General features: G+C 32.9%; 1 protein-coding gene across 14 annotated transcripts in view; it reads left to right on the top strand.

The window, feature by feature from the left end:
• The window catches only part of ADGRL3 (adhesion G protein-coupled receptor L3), an 826,419-nt gene that overhangs the window by 146,759 nt on the left and 659,612 nt on the right, over positions 1–20,048 (top strand). For all 14 annotated transcript variants that reach the window (XM_064484960.1, XM_064484967.1, XM_064484927.1 and 11 more), the window contains exon 2: positions 16,975–17,043. The gene's annotated coding sequence lies outside the window, so the exon portion shown is untranslated. The remainder of the gene's footprint in view (positions 1–16,974; positions 17,044–20,048) is intronic.

A 20,048-nucleotide genomic window follows, 5' to 3' on the forward strand; every position in this document is an offset into this window, starting at 1 on the left:
TTACACCAGCTCTAGGCTCAGATATGTGGCTACTTTCTCAAATATCTCCACTAAGATTTTTATTATATATCTCCAGCTTAATATATCCCAAACTAAACTTTCTTTCTTTCTTCACACCTAAAATGAATTTTTCTGAAGCCTTTTACAGTCTCAAAAATGGTGACACTTTACTTGCAGTTGCAAAAGTAAAAAACATTGACTTTTCTGTCTCTCATACTTCATAGGCAATTCACAGCCAAATCCTATTGGTTCTGCCTTATTTACAATTGAGAATCCTTCCACTTCTCACTGATTTCACTGCCACCACCTTGTAACCAAGTCAGCCTCCTCACTCACTTGGATTATTGTCATTTTTCTAGCTCATCCACCTGGCTCCCTATAATCTGGTCTCAACACAACATCCAGAGTCATCTTTTAAAAATATAAGTCATACCATTTTCCTCCTCTGCTCAGACTGTTAGAGAGGTATTTTACCTCACTGGGTACAAGCCAGAGTATGGGTAATAGCCTACACAGTCCCACCAGAATTAGTATGGAGGTCTCCCCGCCACTCAGCTGTCTGGTCCCTCCTGCCATTCTGCCCTCAGTCAGGCTGCTGCAGCCTTTTAGCCTTCCTGCTGGTATTTAAATGTCCTTTTTAGCTCTTGCCTGAGGGCCTTTGTACTTGTTCCCTCTGCCTAGAATGCTCTTGCTGTAGATACCCACGTAGCTTGCTGCCTTGGTTCCTTCAGGTCTTGTACTCAGATGTCATCTTCTCAGTGAAGGATTCTTTCATCATACTGTCGAAAAATGTGAAATCTTTAACCCCTCCACCCCCCAACTTTTTTTTTAATCACAGCACACTGTGAAACATACCCTGTACTTTACTTATGTTTTGTTTTTGTTTCATGGAGTTAGGAATATTGGTTTTGTTCATTACTATATTCTCATTACCTAGAAAAGATGCCTAGAACATAGGAAAAGCTCAGTACATGTGCTGAATTCATTAAATATTTTTTGAATGAATGAACTTTAAAACACTTAGTACATGTTCAATTTAGAATATATATTCTTATTATCATGTTCTTGTTTTCGTTATTATACCTAATACATAGTATTATGTATGGCATGGATTAGTCTTTATCTGCAGTATTGGCTTTTTAACTGATATTGCTTGGAACCTAGACAGTTTCATATTGTAATTTTAAAGATTGTAAATATTTCTAAGAAATATGAATACAGTTTATGATATTCAATCCAATGTAAAAGGGACAATTTATTAGGTGTCAAAATCCTAAAAAATGACCAAAATCATTATAAAAGATGATATATGTAAAATTTCTAAAGAATTTGAGATTAGTTAGCCTGAAGAAGAGAAATGGCAGGCTTTATGTATATGACAAAGGGTACTGACCAAAGAGTTTCAACAGCTAGCAAAAACAGAACAAAGAAAATTAAGAAGTGGTGTTTGGCCCAAGCTATAAAAATTTCCTGTCAGCTAGAGTTGTTAAATATCAGCATATGTTACTAATAAAATTTTCTTTCCATGATAATATTTTTTTAAAAGAAAGGCTTTTTCCTGAAAAGGATCTATAAACTCTAAGAGGGATTTGGGTTTTAGGTGAGTAAAAATAGCTCTTGGACACAACATCCTTCAGTGGACGTTTCTCTCTTACAGTAAAAAATACTGGAGGCTAAAATCCTTCAGACATTTAATGAGCATCTTTTTGTTGTATGCTCAAAACTAGAGATGCAACATTTTTGTGTATGCAGTGAACTTTCAAATAGCTCTTTCCCTGGTGGATGGCAATGTCACGTAAATAGCGATTATAATAATAGCAACTAAAATGTATGTATCAGTGTCACCAGTGAGCATGTGCCGGTGTTATTTCCTTTAGTTCTCCCAGCAGTACTGTGAAGTAGACACTATTTTTATATTAATATTCATACCAGTGAAGACAGAGAGAGTAGGAGGGACCACAACCCACCGAAGGCCATGAATCTGATAGGCAGGAGGCCCAGATGTGAGCCCACTGCTCCTCATCCTGTTCTGCTCTTCCCAGTAGACAGTAGAATGCCGTGAGCCCTGCATGATATGGGGAACACAGCTGCTTGGGTTGAGTTTTTACCAATCCTGTGACTTCCTGTGACTTTTTAAATGCTTTGGCCTTCATTTCTTACATTTACAAATTGGGGAGAATTATGTTACCTATATCATTTGTGAGGTGAACAGTGCCTAGCATTTAGTGAATATTAATAAGTGTCAGGGATCAGAGAAGAATAGCCACATGTGATGAGTAGAAAGAGGGAAGGTTCGTTTTGACTTGATGGCCTGATTGTCAAAAGCTTTATTGAAGTATCTGCTTTTGATTTGAGCCTTGGAGTGTAAATAGCATTAAGCCAGCCAGGGAAAGTAGAGAGCAAAATGAAATGGTTGAGAGAGTATGGGCTTTCGGGTTAAACGGCCTTGATTTCTAGCCCAGATCTTGTCAATTCCTAATAAATTTCTGTGTCTCTTAAAATCAGGACAGTAATGATAGCTGTCCTCATGACATTGGGAAGATGAGTGGCTGCATGCAGAAGGGCCTAGAACAGGGCCTAACATATGATAAAGTTAGCTGTTTTTATTATGGATTTACTTGTATTTTAGGACAAGTACTCTGGAAGCAATAAACAGTATAAATTGGCAGAAAGAGAACAGGAGATACAGAAAACTATGATTGATTTCTATAAATTAAAATTAGCAAAAATGTTATAAATGTTATTAAAAATACTACAGAGCTTAGTGTTTTTTAGAAATATGCATAAAGATTAAAACATACATATTCAGTCATAAAATTGAAGACAAATATACAGAAACAGTTAAAGGAGTTATAAAATTAACTGTGTGTCAGCTGAAGTACAGAAGTTCTCTGGGGATGGATGCAGTTTCTTTTATGCTACAAGGATATATTTTGAAATGCTATTTTATATATATATTTCTTACATAGATGTATGTAAGAAAAAAGTGATTGCTTCCTATATACTTCTACTATAATAAATCCCAATGTCTTTTGTTAATGTCTGTTTTTCAAAGCTTTGTATAGCCATTTACCAATGATATTCTCATCCTCCCATATTGTAATTCAGAGCATAACAGACTGACACCAGTGTGTCATGACTAGGACTTAACTACCTTTTCCCCGAGTTTGAATTCTGTATTGTAGATACAAATGTCTAGCTTGAGGAATTTAAAATATTTCCTTCAGAACTTTATATTGAAAGCCTGTGAGATTAGCATGGCTGCTTCTCTAGTTAAGCAGTTTGTTGGTATGAGTAGCATTTGTCCTAACTAACATTAGTCTTAGAGGAGATTATTGTGATAATCATCATGTAAGCCTAGTGGAACTCTTAGGGATGTTCTAGCTTCCTACTCCTGTGAGGGCAATTTCTCATTTCAGTTGTTGGAACAATGACTATATTCAAATTATTGTAATTATTCTTTCTAAGGCTATAGGAAAAAGTTATTAGTATTAATATAACTAGTAAACTAAATTAATGAATTACTTAAAGGATTAATATAAGCTTGATAAGAAAAAAAAAGTGCATAATTTTACCTAAAATGCCATGCATTTTTATATCTAAATGTTATATGGTATAGTCTTACTCCAAAAGACTTAAAGATGTAAGTTTCATTTAAGTACTTTATGATGGTGTAGTACAAAATATCATCAGAAGTGATTACTAAATGTTCTTTTTTATTTATTAAGAAAGAATGCATTGATATTTTGTCAGGATTCCTGAGACAAGGGTTTCAATTAAAAAAAATCAAAGTCAAATCAAAAGCTAGTAATATTTGGCTATGTAAGATTTTTTTTTTTAATGTTTGAAAAAATTTTGCCCTTTGTTTTTACTCTGGTAAGTTTTCTTCTTGTAGTGATACTCACTTATTTCTTGAATGGCTAGAATTGTGAGCACAGGTTATGATGCCCAGCATAATATTAGCATGTCATTTCCTTCTTTCCTTTTTGCATATTGTAGATATATATTGTCTTATAACTCTGCCCTTTAGTAACTTGTTCATGTTGTTTACATTCTCTATGCTGTAGATGCCTCCTCTGTTGAACAGTGATAATGTTATTTACTTTATAAGTTAAGATTTTAAAAAGCTTATGTATATAAACCATTAAATCTATTTAGACCTTAGTAGCTAAAAATGTTGTGCCTGTTATGTGCTAAAGATAGCTCTAGGTTTTTCATGGGGTTTACTTTCTAAAATCTCAGTAGTACTTTAAGATAGTTCATAATCCCAATTTTATAGATGAACAAGTTGAAGCACAAACAATTTAAGTAATTTAAGCTTGCACAGTTAGTGTCAGAGTTAAAATTTGTAATCAAGCAGCCTGTTTCCAGAGCACTTTGTTTTTTTTCATTATTATTATTTTATTTTTAGATATTATATTTATGTATATAATTTGTGATAAATGATTGGGGGAGTGGTCAAGCCATTCAATAAATGATATATTCTGCCTTCTACAGGTTTGTCATATGGTGGATGATACATGAATTTAGTTTGTAGGATAAATGAATGAACAAATAAATGAAGCCATTAACATGGATGGATACTCAAAGAAAGACATTCTAAACGTGGGTCACCATATGTACACACAGGTTGGAGTTAGAGATGAGGACAGGGCATTTGAGAGATCACCAAAATTTGGAAATAATAATGATTACTGTAATGTGACTTGCAGTACTTTTTCCAGTAGTAACCATACTTTAGTGGCATCATCAAATTTTGAACAGCTGTGTTTTGCACAGTATTATAATAGATGTAATAAACAATAATTCTGCGCTCATGTCCTTAAAACTGTTCTAGCAATTATGACAAACCTTACTTTAGCCTTAGATTGAATTTCTAGAGGGAACATTAAGCAGTAGGAGATTCCCTAAATGACAGCAGCACAAAATGCTTGTCTGGTCAAGAGAATGGAAGATGAGATGGGTATTATAGGCTAATATCATTATGCCCAAGCCGTAAGGCAATGGTTATGACATTATGATGATCATGCGGATACCATTGCGTAGGTGTCCTCCTAACTGAAGTTGGTTGCTCTAAACGGGGAAGGAAACAAAAGGTAAATTTTTACTGTTGACTTTACTTCACTATTTGACTTTGGAGATCACAATGCCAAAAAAAATCCAACTTCAATGCAGTCTACACTCAGAAGTTTAAGTGATTTTTGTAAAATGCAAAATCTACTTTTCTCTAGCTCTACAGAAACTGCTGAAGAGACCGATACTTTGGGAAATGGAAAAAGTGTAGAGGAGACTCTCAGCAAACACAGGCTACTTCATATTTGAGACCATTTGAGCTAAACTGTCTCAAAAAGAATTACATCCTCCACATACTGGAAGCAAGGGAAATGCATCCTTGGTGCCATTCCTGCTGTACGTTTTCATGTGGTCCAAGTGTAGTTCGCAGTGGTCCTGTTGCATGTCAGGACCTCAGTTTTCGAATCAACAGAAGTTTTGAGGGCATGCTTTATAGCAGCAAACCTAAAGTTGCTTTTGATTCAGCACTAAAAGCAATTCCTGGAACTCCTCAAGCTTTGCACCAAAATACTTTCTTAAGTGCATAGAACTGTAGAACACCAGTTAATATCTTAGAAGCTTCAAGTATTAACCAAAAACTCATTTTCCTTCTCTTTTCTCTCCCCTTCCCAAAAAACAGAAAACAAATGAGTATTTCTGGTTTGTACAGTCAAATTCTTATAATGCCTGCAACATTTTCAACAAAGGATGAATATAGATTTATGAGAATAATGATGAAAGGAAGAAAGATGATACTTGTTGAGCTTACAAAAGTTATTATCTGAATTCTGTTGTGAATTTCATTCACTTTCTCAACACATTAGACGACTTATTAAATAACTAATTTGACCTAGGGTTTAAAATTTACAATCTGATGAAATATCAGCTACTTTCCCTGAAAATAGGGTAGTACTTTGAGGGGGGAAAATTGACTTTTTTTTTTTTTAAAGAAATGATGCTACTTAATTGCTTTATTTTAAAACAACTCTTTTCCTTCCAATATGTATAGAGTCACTAGAGATGCTGAAAAGGTTCTAGATTTCTGTAAAGCCACAATTTTATGGAATATTTAAGTGGCAGTAATTTGGCTAACTTCATCATTAGCCACGTAAGCATCATTGTCTACTGACACATTATAAAGGCACAAGTGGAATGCAGCCTGGCATGCTGCTGTCTGTGCTGAGTTTTAATAGTGCATCTGCATCATTTTTCCCAGTGGAAAAAAACAGGATGTCGCCTTGTAGGGTTTTTTTTTTTTTAACTACTGTATAATAAAATATAGCCGTAATAAATAGAATCTAAATAAATAAAGCAGATTTGGACTGAATCCATTTTGCCTTCATCACTTAGTGTAGCCCAGGCTTTTAAGTAGTTGTGTATCCTAAATTGGCTTAATTAGATCAAGTTGCATTTGACTTTCTTTGACTGCAGTGAAGTAGAGAAAGATTTTATTTTTATTTGTCATTTAGGTAATATTTTCAGTATATTTTCCTTTGTACTTCACTATGCTATTAACATAGTTTGTCCAGATTGTAATCTAAATTGTGCTTTGATTAAGTTAGTTGACCTCTTAAGCAATTTTTAGTGTTGTTTTGTTGTTACTGTTATTATTTGTATCCCTAATATTGATAATTAAATAGCTCCAAACCAAGATGTTGTACATTGTGAAGAATTTTCACAATTGGCTCCGAGGGTCCTAGGAGCAGGAGTAATGTCTAATTCACTTTTGTAGCTCTGTTAGCTAACCCAGCTTCAGGTTTACTCTGGCTTTGTTTATTGGATTGATTATTGAATGAAAATGACTATGAAGTTTTCTTACTTGAAATCTAAATAGATACAGAAGTTTGCCTTTTTAATGTATTCTAAATTTTCATCCATTTTAGTAGAATGGAGGTTAAAATTACAAGTTGAAATATTAAAATTTAAAAGCTGTTGCCTATTAGTAGGAATTTTGCCAAGGATTAGAAGAAAAAAAAATCAATTTTGAAGGGTGAAAAAAGATTTCAGCCAAGTTTTTCAAACTTTTTCTCTCCTACTCTTCCAGAAATACCTTGTTCATCTTTGATCTTGATTTTTAACTGTAATATGTATAGCTTGCCATTCATACAGTTATAACAGGGATATAATAATCATGTAAGAGGGGATAGGTATATGACTTTTCTATAAAACATGGTCACTTAGATTTCAGTGCTGTCTTGAAGAAATATGCGATGTAAAACTTTATTTTCATTTATAGTTATAAATAAATTTATATTTGCATGCTTTATCTCATATGAATATGAGGATTTAACTTTATTTGTTAGAAGAAAAGTAGAAAAAAAATAGAAAATATTTTTATTTTAACAGTTAGTGTTTCCTTTTATCCCTCCTAAATCCATACTTCAAAGTAAATTCCTTCTATTCAGTAACAATGGACTCTAAATTCAATACCAAGTAAGTTTAAAAAAAACAATATTTTAATTCAGTGATCTCAGTTTTTTTGTGTTATGTTACGTTTTTCGACCTGTTATCTGTGAAAAATACTGTTTCAGTTTTATAGACCTTACTTTTTAAAGTTGTATTGATTGCTTAAGCAATGCTCATTACTTTTAAAATATCTGTGGATAAGTACTCTTCCTCCCCAAAAAAACCAATTAAAAAAAAATTCTAGTGGACATTATTTGGAAGGAATGATGTGAATTTTCCCCCACATGGGGACATGATATATAAATAGCTTAAAATGTGGGTTTATGTGTTTTTCTTTTTATGTACATAATTTATGGAAATAAAATAGATGTACTTAAAAGTAAGGTAATCCAGAGAGGTGTGTAAAGTGTATACATATGTATACGCATACTTTAAACTTTATCAAGGGTGTTAACTTTTAATTGTAATACCAGCATAATTTGACTTTATTGATTGATGACCGGTTTGAATTGTGCGTGTGTAAGAAATCAGTTATATAGAACCTTGTTTGGGCAAGGTGTTCTTTGCACACAGAAAACTTTCTGAAAAATTGAGGCAAATATGCACCCAATTAAAGTGGCCAAACTCCAGATGTTTGGTAGTTTGAATTAAACCATTTCCAATGTTTCTAGGTAGCTTTTGGTTTTCCTCAGAACTTTAGGTGTTTGTGGTGGTGGTTTGTCTGTCAGTATGTCAGTGTGCTGTCTCCCCTGATTTCTATTTGAAAGAACTCTATAGAAAATAAAGAATAACTAAGTGTTAATTGAGGGCCTCTCCATGAGTCAAGTTCATTGAAGTTTAGTGCAGTGTGACTTTTTTCTTTTTTCAATGTATTTCCTGATTAAGGATTGTACATTAGATTGATCTGATTTCCAATTGGTGGAGTCTCAAATAAGGCACTGATTACTGTGGCATATAATGCACATCAATTTGAAGATCTCAGTACTCCAGATTTTCTGCTTGAAATCTTATACAAAATGAGAAGTAAAGCTTCATGCAATGAACTACAGGCAGTGTAAGAATGGGACAGAAAAAAAAAAAAAAAGAGGAGAAAGCAAAGTAGCAGCGCAGTGGAAATCTGGTATTTGATATGTAAGCTAATCCCTTTTAGTCCTGCAGCCAGATTTTTTTTTTCACTTCTGCAAAAAGCATTTCTTTCTTTCTTTCTGGTTTTTGATCCCACACCCTGCCCCCTGCACAGCTGGAACGTGCCCAACAGACTTTGGCAGAGGTCACTTCTCAGAAGCTTTTTAAACTTTAGTTAGAATACATTTATTGATTTTTTTTTTTTTTTTAATGACCAGTGGAATGAGGATTTTTGGAAAAAGCTCATCTGAGATTCAGTGTCTGATTTGGCAATCCGAACTCTCTTAAACCTTTGAGAACACTTCATTAGACGCCAGGTCCTCATATTGAGTAAAACTCTGTGCGGATTCTGGCATATTGTATTTTCCTTGGGACTGATATCAGCTGACAATTTGGCCTCATAGACATGGGAGATGAAAATCATCTTTCTAGAACTGACAGTCAGAAACTCCTTAAGTATAAAAAATCCAGGAATTATGTTTTAAAAAATTCATTTGTTAGCCTGCTGAAAATATCTGGTAGTATGAGTTGGCACAATAAATTGTTCTTAGGGAATTTTCCTTATGTGTAATTGTTTGAGATTAATCTGTTTTATTTGTCTTAATCATCCGTGAAGGGAGAGTACATTTTTGTGAACAGAAAACCTGATAATTAAGGATAGGATAATGTTTAAAGAAAAATATCTTTTCAGTGCATTTTAAGGTTTCTTATTTAAATTTCAAACATGAAATAAACACAAGATTTCCTACATCCATAATTCTGAGATAATTCCCATATGGATCAGCAAGTGTACTCCCTGAGTTATTCTGGGTGATACTGTTCTAGCACCTGGATTTCAGGTTAGGTTCCGGTGTCTGTTTGGCTGGTGTCAAAGGAGAGGAGATGGATCGATGGTAGACTGTTTAAATAATACACATTGAGAGTTGATTATTATGCATTTTATTTCAAAATTACTTAGAGATCATTTAAATAGCAAATAATTCCATTACATTCAAAATAAATTAATTCATATGCAACTTTTCAAATATACATATGTATAAAGAAAAAGGTAACTATATCTTTTCTTTATGTAATCCATCTTAAAAAAAGAGGAAATACTATGAGTTTTAAAATGTATGTTCAAAGAAGCAGTAGCAATCAGTATCACTTGGTTGAGGTACATTTTAAAAATTAATTGTATATAATTTATGAATTGTAGTTTCCTATTTTAACAGGAATTCTGAGACCCCATTTTTCCTGACTCTTCTGTATTTAAAAAATACTTACTATTTAAAATTTGTAATATTGCTACTGAAGTTGAAACAAATGAACATTGATCTAAATAATCTTCATAAACAAAACTCCTTAAGTACTAAATTATTGTTATATTTTCATTACTTACAATGCAAACTGTTCAAATTATTTTAAACCATTCTGCCATAGACATGTAAACATGTTTTTTTTTAACAGTTAATACTATGTGTTGTAAGTAATAAGGTAGATTTCAGTGTGTTCCACCAGAGAATGTTTATTTTAAATTATAGAGTAGGCAAATTTTATTTTAAATGGAGGAAGCTAGATAACTCCTATTATCATAGAATTTGGAAACTACAATTAGGATGCAGGTATGTTATGTATCATTATAGTTAAAACATAGCCAGTTTTGAGGGTTAAAAACACAGGTTCAATTGGATGATTGCTTTTTATATTGAAAAGTTGAGAGCTGTTTCTCAGGCAGAGAAAGAAAAGAATGTACATTGTTGAGGAAATAATCTTCCTGGAGGCTCACCAACTCTTCTTGGGGTTAGAGCCACAGGCTGCTGACTACTTGTAATGCAGAAGTGTTAAAGGAGAGCGGGAAGCCCTTCTGCCCCCAGTCATTAATCCATCCTGCCCACACAGAGTCTCCATTATGAACAGTCTTTTTCTAGGTATTGGTTCTAACCTTCAGTAGTCACGCCTGTTGTATATTTGACCATCTTTTCTCCCATCATAGGAAGCTTCCTATTTTCCTGAGAATGACAGAATGCTTGAACTCTTTCTGATGCTGAATTATTCACAGCGGGTTGCATCGTCTCCCTTTTGATAGGGCAGTACCTGTGTGGTTCCTTATGTAGGAACAAGGTAAAGCATGTGAGTCAGTCCCAGGCAAAACCTGAAGAAGGAGGTGCTTGTGGGTATGAAAGCTTTGGCTAGTTTTGTATACTTGGGAGAGAATAATGTTCTTGCTTGTTAGTATCTTTATCAAGGCCAAAGAATACAGCAGAGACAGACCCGTGAAGGAATTGCCTCTTAATTACAGTGCCTTAACCAAGATGAGAGGTTTGGTGTTACAGATGCTGTGAACCTCTGACTAATCAGGACATTACCATTTCTGTGGGGCAAAAAATATCTTTGTGTAAATGAATTACAAACTAAGTAAAAGGCCCATTCTTTGGTTTTGATTTTAATAAATAAAGACTGTTCTCTCTGAGGGCGAGAACTTTGTGTGCGCTGTCCTAATCCTAGGTATTAACCACAGAGGCTGTGTATACAGTAGACACTAACTAAGGGTTCTTCCCTTCTCTTCCATTTGCCTACCCTACCCTGTCGTATTCTGCTTTATCTTACCCTATCCTAGCCAATCCTATCCTCTGTTTGCAGGCAACCAAACTGACTGTCACCTTAATACATTTCTTCCCTTATCTTGCATTAATTATAACATTTTGATATTCATCTCAACAAAATTTAGCCGTTTATAAGTCAAAATGTTGGGTAATATATTGATTGAGTTTTGAGGATTATTCTCAGTTTTGGATTGTCTGCAATCCTTTTCCCCTAATAAACTATCATTTGTTCATTTGTGTATTATTTATATCTTTTGTAGGTCTGTTGGCTGTTCCAAAAAACATGTTATATTTTTTCCATGGGGAGAAAGATTATGAGTAATTTATTCTAATTTATTCGTGTTAAAAATGAAAATACTAAGGGCTGAAAAAGGCACAGAATTTTTGATAATGTAAAATTAATAGTTAGTGGGAGTGCTTTCATTTTAACATTGGTCTTCTGGTCAACATTACACATTTTTTCCTTTATTATTCCCTTCTTTTAGATAATTTTGCATTTAGTTTGCTCTTTTCTTACTTCCATGTAAGGTATAAGCTTTAGTTATTTGTGTGGGAACATACTTCTTTTCTAATACAGGTATTTAAAATAAGGAATTTCTTTTGAACACTACTTTAGCTGTGTTCTGTAAAATTTGTTTTTTTGTGCTTTAGTTTTCCTTCGGTTGAAAATATCTTAAAATTTCTCTTGTGATTTTTTTTTCTTTGATGCATGGAATATTTAGAGAAAGTTTTTAAAATTTGCAAATATTTAGGGATTTCCAAAATTTGTCTTTTTTATTTTTAGTGTAATTCTATTTTGGTTAGACAACTCATTTTATATGATTTCAGTCCTTTTAAATGTATTAAGATTTGTTTTATGACCTAAGAGTCTAGCTGGAGATAGGGGGAGAGATGAGAAGATTTCTAGGCAAAAATGCCACAGCATCCCCACTGCTCTTTCCAAAATAGAGTAGTTCTTCTGGTGTAAGTACTCAACTTGTTGTATGACTAGTCAATTTCCATAGTCCTGAAACAGTTGTTTTTGGCGATTTTGTCCAAATGGCGATTTTATTGATTTAAAAGTCTTCCCCAAGGTACTCTTCTTTATACAATGGCATGCATTCTTGGGGCCCCAAAACTACCACATGTGGAAAATATGGCACATTTAGAACTAAACTTGGTATTCCTGATTTAAAACGTACCAGGAGTTCAGAGATGTGTTTATGCTCAAAATGTTGAGGATAATTTCATGGGAAGATTAGCCCTTAGCATAATATTAACATGGTAGTCAAAGCATGCAGTTAGAGAAAGTGCAGTAAGTGAGCATTCTTGGATCAAGGGTTTACATTAACAGGCTACCTGAGGAGCCAGTCAGGAACCCAAGCTGGCTGATGGGAAATTCTGTTTAATGAAGTAGTGTCAAAGAGATGTTTATAATGGAAAAAAGGGTATTCATTCTACAGAGGATCTTGAAAGCCAGACTCTATGGAAAGCAATAGGGTGGTTTTTTAGATTACTCAGCAGAAAACCATCATGAGGAAAATGAGGTCTCAGATTACTCTCGCAACTGTTTGCAAGGTAGATTTAAGAGGAGATAGAATAGTGCTCAGGATATCAAGGTGCTATTGCAATATGGCAGGCTGGGGGCCAGTGGTGGCAACATGTAACAGCAGGTGGCCAAACTAAGAGTCAAATACTTTGGATTCTTGCCTTGGCCCCATCACTTGATAACCATGAAAATCTTTATGAGATGCAGCTTTCTAATCTGTAAAGTAGAAATAATTCCCCTTTGCTTGCTTCACATGGCTGTGATGGTTATGGTATTGGGAATAGAGCTGAAAAACACATCTGAATACTCTACAGAGAGAGTAATATGGTAGTATATAATGATGGTTATAAATAAGGAATTAGGGTAGAAAAGATCTGAGGATAACTCATATAGACTAGTAGATGGAGAGCCTGAAGGGGAGTAGTCGGAAATGGCTTGAACATCGTAAGTAAAGAGACAACATTTGAAGGGCTAGTTGAAGTTATGGAGGTGGAATTTCATAAATGCCATTAATGTATCTATAGAGCTTTGTCTCATAAATTCTTAACTTCCAAATAATTTGAAATGATAGATGTGAAGGCCATATACTTCCTTTTACAGATAATTAATTGTGGGTACCCCATATTTGTTTAAGTCTAAAAGTGATTTAAGGACTAACACTCTTAGGCAAAAAAAAACCCCACAAAAAAACCTTATAATGATTTCTTCGATTCACTGTATTTCAAAAAAAAATCTCAGTTCTCATTGATCTTTTAAAAATATCACTGTCATCTTAGGCTGCAGACCATCTATTAACTGACACCAGAATGATCCTTTAAAAATATGTTTGTACATAGCACATCTTCATTGCCTCATGATCCTTTCCTGGACAGTTCAGTAGGAGATATCGTCAAATACTTTTGGAATTAAAGTCACACAGGCAAAGACAATAAAATGTCTTTTCATCTTAAGTCCAGACTAATTTTTACTGGGATTTCCTGGAATCTCATTTAAATATCAGAATGTGAAGTCACCTTCTAATAGTCATCAGTGTTAGGAAATTCTGAGGTGACTATTTCCTGAGAAATTCATATAAGGACGCTTATTTTCTGCCTTCCATTATGAACATCCGCTTAACATACATGAACAGTAATAATCAGTAAGAAACTATTTGAGAAACTCCAGGGTATAGGCTCTGAATTTGGACAACTTGTATTTGAATTCTGACTTTTCCACTTAGTGTCTCAGAGTATTTATTTATAAAATAAAGATAAAGTTCATACCAACCTCAGAAGATTTTTGTAAAGGTTAGGTGAGAATATAAATTAAGTGTTTAAGTTCTTTAATTTTTTTAATTTAAATGAGGATATAAATTGTTCAAAATTGTGTTTAAATTTTTCAAATATTTTTAATAAATCTTAAAAATATTAAGTCAGGCTTTCTCTTTTTCTTTCTCTCTTTTCCTCATTCATTTCTTATTCCCCATTGAGAATGTAAGTGTAAACTCTATAAGTGATGTTTTTTTCTGTTCAGTTCACTCCTGAATCCACAGTACCTAGGACAGTGCTTGGACAACTGAGTAAACTTGTAACTCTTAAGTGAGGGAAGGAAGGTAGGAAGGAAGGGAGTTACTCTACTTTTTTAACATGCTATCTCAGGATTAGAAAGTTTACCTTGAACATTCATCTTTATCATGTTTTTTTTTTTAACTAGAGAATCAAACCTTAATGTTAAAATATTTTCCATTTTTGATGTCTTATATATGTGTTTGTTTTCATTTTATCTAAAGCATGGTTTAATTTAACTTTTAATTAACGCAATCTAGCGTTCACACCCAAAGTATTTCCATCTAGTTTTCAAAAGCTAGAGTGAATTGCAATAATTTTGAGTGTTTTCTGGGTAACTTTTGAACAGTGATGAAAACATAAACACGCCAAATTTTTATATCCTCCACGAGTGCTTTTCTTCAAAGTAGTCACATCGCTCAAAAATAATTCTAGTAGCTCATTTTAAAAAGCCTTTTTAGACAGGGTTCCTAATTAGAAAAGAAACTCAGGCTTATTATTTCATAGTGATAGAACAATATCATTTGATATGATACCTTTCCTTGCCTTCTATTTGCTTTTCTGTTCCTCTTACCTGTCCACACCTCTTTCCCTTTCCTGTATTTTACCTTAGATCTGGACTTCTTCCTCTTGGGAGGCTCCATGACCCTATGTGTGCTTGTTTTCCTCCGAGCTGTCTACTAACTCTTAAGTGCCTTAAGTGGCTGTAATTGAATAAAGTACTGAGATGTTGAATAGAGAAACTAAACTGAAGAACCTCTGTTCTCCTGTATAAATAGAAAAAGAACCCATAAAGAATGTTATGTGAACAAAATCAGAGATACATATAATGGTGCATTTTTGTTCTTGGTCTCAATTTATGTGAGGCCAATACAAACAGTTTCCAATAAATAAATTTAAGTTCTTAACTAAAAAAAAAAAGTAATGTTTTGTTCACCCAGGCAGCATTTTTGAGGCCATATGAGGTGCTTAGTTCTTTAGGGAGGGGTAGTTTAAATTGAAAAAGTGGTCCCAGTCCCTGTTCTCAAGCAATCCACATTACAGTGTACGGTTCAGCAAAATAGAAGAATACACAAAGAGCTGTGGGAGCATCAGGGAAGGTATGACTGGTTCCTTCTGTGATGGAGTGGGTCTGGTGCAATCAGGGAGAACTTTGTGGAGTAAGTCTTGCTTGGGTCTCAGAACTTCCTAATGCGAGGAAATAAAGAAAGATCTAAAGGGTGAGGATGTTTGCAGGAGGACCTGTTCTGTCATTGTTCATGCTTGTTCAGATATGTAGAATATTGCAAAAGAGGATATGCTTTGTCTTCAAAAATCAGGAGAAAATACTTTATGTAACGAGCCAGTAGTTCTTAAAGGAACATATTTGATTTGTTGAAAGAATGGTTCTGCAGAAAAACTCAAGAGGTTGATTGAAAAATAGCTTTTAGTTTCCTGTTCAAGGAGTCAAATGTGCCATTCAAACGTGGACTTAGATTGCTCTTGTGGTACAAAACCTCAATAATTGGCCAGATATGGGTAGTCAAATCTCACAAAAAAAATAGTGATTTCCATTGCTTTAATATTTTAAAATTCTCAAACAAAATGTAATGCTTTTATCAGTGAATAGTTTTTCACTAGTTTGCTCACATAAATATCTGATGGTAATCAATAGTGATTCTGTAAAGGAGAATTCAATTTTAATTTTATGCTAATGACTTTCTGCCTGTATTTAATCCCTTATCCCATTTGGGGACAAGAGTCTAGAATAGATAATAGACACTTGTCATTGTTTCGGCACATATATGATTATTTAACCGTCTGCTAGTAGCATAATAATATGAATAGCATAATAAATACTAAGTATCGTATTAGTTAAAACAAGTGGTGTTTGTATAAAGCCCTTAAATAGACTCACTACAAAGTTCAAAAATTGATGTGGGCAATTGCAGAACACTTAGAAAACACTGAAATTCCAAACAAAATACTTTGAAATGCTACTCCTTTTTGAAATTTATTTTTATATATTTATTTTTTTAACATTACTCCTTTATTGTAAAATGTCTGGCATATTAATACTAGTTTAATCATAACAGACATAGAAAATATTATGGCAATTTAAAGAAAATGAAGACAAAAAACCTTATAAATTTACCATTTAAATAAACTGTTATCTTTTATTTTTTCTTAATGTTTCTAAAATATGAATTTGTTTAAATTATTGTAATCACAGTCTCAGTATTTATACATAAATACACAGAGCATGCATATTTTTTATGTTTGTGTTTGTGTATGTGTGTATGTATGTATATATAATATATAATAAAGTAGCAAGATGTACTAAGGTATTTCTCATTTTTTCCCCATAGCAGTTCTTGTAATAAAACTGATTAAACACATCCCAGAATCTTAGCTAGAAGTACCTGTTACAGGAAACTCGAAAATTTCTTGGAAATCTCAGAATTTATTTTAAAAACTTGTATGTTCTTTTAATTGGGAAAACATTTAAATTTCATACCTACCAAATTCATAAACTTTTCCCAGTGAACATTATAGTAAATTAGATGATATAAGAAGATGTGTCAGGTGGATTGAATTTTGTTTTCATAGGTCATTCTGCTGCTATGCCCTAAGCATTGTGGGAAAAAATGTACTTGACAAACAAAAGAAATTCATAAGTTACTCAAATAGTCTTACAGCTATAATCTTAAAGTATGTGTTTTTCTCATCTAATTAAATTTTTTTTTTTTTACAGAAATGCTTAAATGTTCAGTAAATTGGAGGAAAAAAACATGGATTTTTAGCAACTGAAGAGAAAATTAAGGTAATTATTAGTTTATTGCTGCCAGTCATGATTGTTAGTAACTTAAAAGTATATTTAATATATTTATATTCAAGTTAGTGTATGCTTTTATGAGTATAATATTGAAAATTCAGCATATTGTTTAATCAGTTACTAAAATGTAATTTTACATATTTTTAGAAATAACATTTCTTTTGAACTAATATGTAAAAATATTTCAAAGTATTTGCTATTGTAAGGAAATATACCATATCTATAAAATGAATGGGCTACTAAAGATAAATAATTTTAGTAGGATTATACCCCTTTCAAAAGGCAGTTTCTATCTTACTGTCTTAACTGTCTAATTATAGAATAACTATTCAGATTTTTAAAAATTAGTACATGTATACCAAGAAAATTAGTTAAATCATTCTTATTTAGTTCATTCTTTTGCTCTCAATTACATATCCATTATGGTGAATATGAATATTAGGAAATAAAATTATGCATTTTATAGACCAAGCAAATTCTTTTCAAAAGTAATGTTTTTATTTCAACATAAAAGACTTAAAGGAATATAATGTTAGGCCAGTATATGTATTTGCATCTTCTTCAGCAAATCACTTAATAGTAAGACAGGTCTTTATATTAGTCAATCAGAAGTAAAATTGGAATTTTCTTTCTTCTGGAATTTACTGAAGTTAATTTCTGCAAGGGGACTTTGTAATGTCTAGAATGTAAATTATTGTAGATATTCAGCTTGAAATTAGAAATATCAACTTTCTTATTATTTTCCTTCATATTAAAATAATTCATGTTTATTTGATTTTGAATTATTGCTGTAGTTTATATGCATTAAATTTTTTATAAATCTATATTCAACTATTCTGTATTTTTCTTTAACTCTAAGAGTACTGAGTGATTTAAGACTACCAAAACACTGCATTCTCACTATTGTAGGTACGAAATTTTCCAATCGATACTCCTTCTTTTTGAGATTTTTGCCTTAATTTCTTTGTCACAGCTTAGTTCTACACATTCATTCATTTATGCAGGAAAATAATATGATTTCTCTCTTCCAGAGTAGATATGATTGAATCTACTTTATTTGTATTTAATAGCTTATCCACACATTGACATAAGTTTTGCAGACATTCTTTTATTACTTGAGTGAAATGAATTTTTTGGTACTTAGTGCTATAAATACATTCAATTAACAAAAACTGGTTGGTTCAATCTTTTTTTTTTTTTTCCTTTAAATTAAGCCAAGTAAAACTTAGATGTGCCTGCTCAGGAGAAATTGAATTCTGGTGGGAAAGATATGAAACTCTATAGAAATTATTATATGCACTTTAAAAGAGTCTATGACAAGCTACTAAGGAAACAGTGGTGGGAGAAGTTCCCTTTTGTTGGAGGCTCTTGAAACCTTCATGGAGGCTGTGGAATTCACTGAGGGGGTTGCTCAGACCAGGAGGGTGAGGTCATTCATTCCAGGGCAATATAATAACTTGTGAAAGGGCACATCAAGGAACAGGGGATGGCCATTGATGGATTGATAGTTCCGTTGTGACTGATGGATTACACAGGTGGTGGAACAATGTCAAGAGATGAGTCTGGAAAAGTAGGTTTGGAGCAGTAGTATGTCATGTTTGCCAGATGAAAGCTTTATTTTCCAGCCTAGCTGTCTCTAGAGTGTTAAGGGTATCCCGAGTCTTGTGAGAAGAAATGTTCAGAACCTTTCCTGATACTTTTTTCATGAAAAAGTATAAGAAAAACGAAGAGCTTATAATATTCAATATAGTGAATACAACTGGACCCCCAAGTGTGAAGTTTAATTATAAGCATTTTTACGGTGTTAAATGATAGGCAGTGTTGGTGTCATAGTTTTTAAGTGAGATACAATTCATAAACCATAAATTCACCCTTTTAAAGTTTTTAGTATAGTCACAACGTTCTATAGCCATCACCACTATCTAATCTAGAACATTTTTATCATTCCTACATACAACCCCACATCCATGAGCAGTTGCTCTAAGTTTCTCCCTCATTCTGATGATTTACCATATACATGGAATCATACGGTATTTTTTTTGTATCTGCCCTTTTCATTTAATATAATGTTTTCAAGTTTTACTCTTGTTGTGTGAATTAGAACTTCATTCTTTTATGCATGAATAACAGTATGTTATATGGATAAATCACATTTTGCTCATCCATTCACTAGTTGATAGACATTGGAATTTTTACACTCTTTGGCTATTAATGAATAATGCTGCTATGGTCATTTATATACAAGTTTTTGTATAGGCATATGTATTCATTTCTCTTGGATACATACCTAAAGTGGAATTGCTGGCTTTTATGAGAACTGTGTGTTTTACCTTTTGAGAAACTTCCAAATTGCTTTCCAAAGTTGCTGTACCATTTTACATTCCCATCAGAAATGTATGAGTGTTTTAATTGTGTCATGTCCTTGCCAAAAGTTATTATTGTCATTTTGATTATAGCCATCCAAATGGATGTCAAGTGGTATCTCATTGGATTTTGATGGCAGTGTTTGTTTTTAAGAATATTTTAGTGTACTAATGTTACATGTGTTTGGATAAGTGCATTAAGTGGAATTACTGTCAATTTTAACTTGCCTGGTTCTCATATTTGGACAATATATTTTATGAAGTGTTAAATAAAATTTACAAAATGAAGATTATTTGATTGATACAAGCATAAGTCAATAAAAAATGATAGAGCTGGCATTTCTTCTATCCCTGTTAGAGAATATTTTCGGACTCATTATATAATTAAACAGTGCTAATCTCAGATTTAATAAGGATAGCAAAAACTTAAAACTACTGAAATGATTATGAAATAGGGATTTATCTCTTATATCATAAGTGATTAAACTCATCCTGAGAGCATATTTATCTTGAGGTATAATTTAATGATAGTGCATAGCATCATTAGTAGCAAGAATTTTAATAACTTAACATCTGGAACACAAATGCATATACCTCTTTAGGTTTTTCAGCAAAGTTTAAAGTCATACT

This window comes from Camelus dromedarius, chromosome 1 (genome assembly GCF_036321535.1).
Source record: "Camelus dromedarius isolate mCamDro1 chromosome 1, mCamDro1.pat, whole genome shotgun sequence".
NCBI classification, from domain to species: domain Eukaryota; kingdom Metazoa; phylum Chordata; class Mammalia; order Artiodactyla; family Camelidae; genus Camelus; species Camelus dromedarius.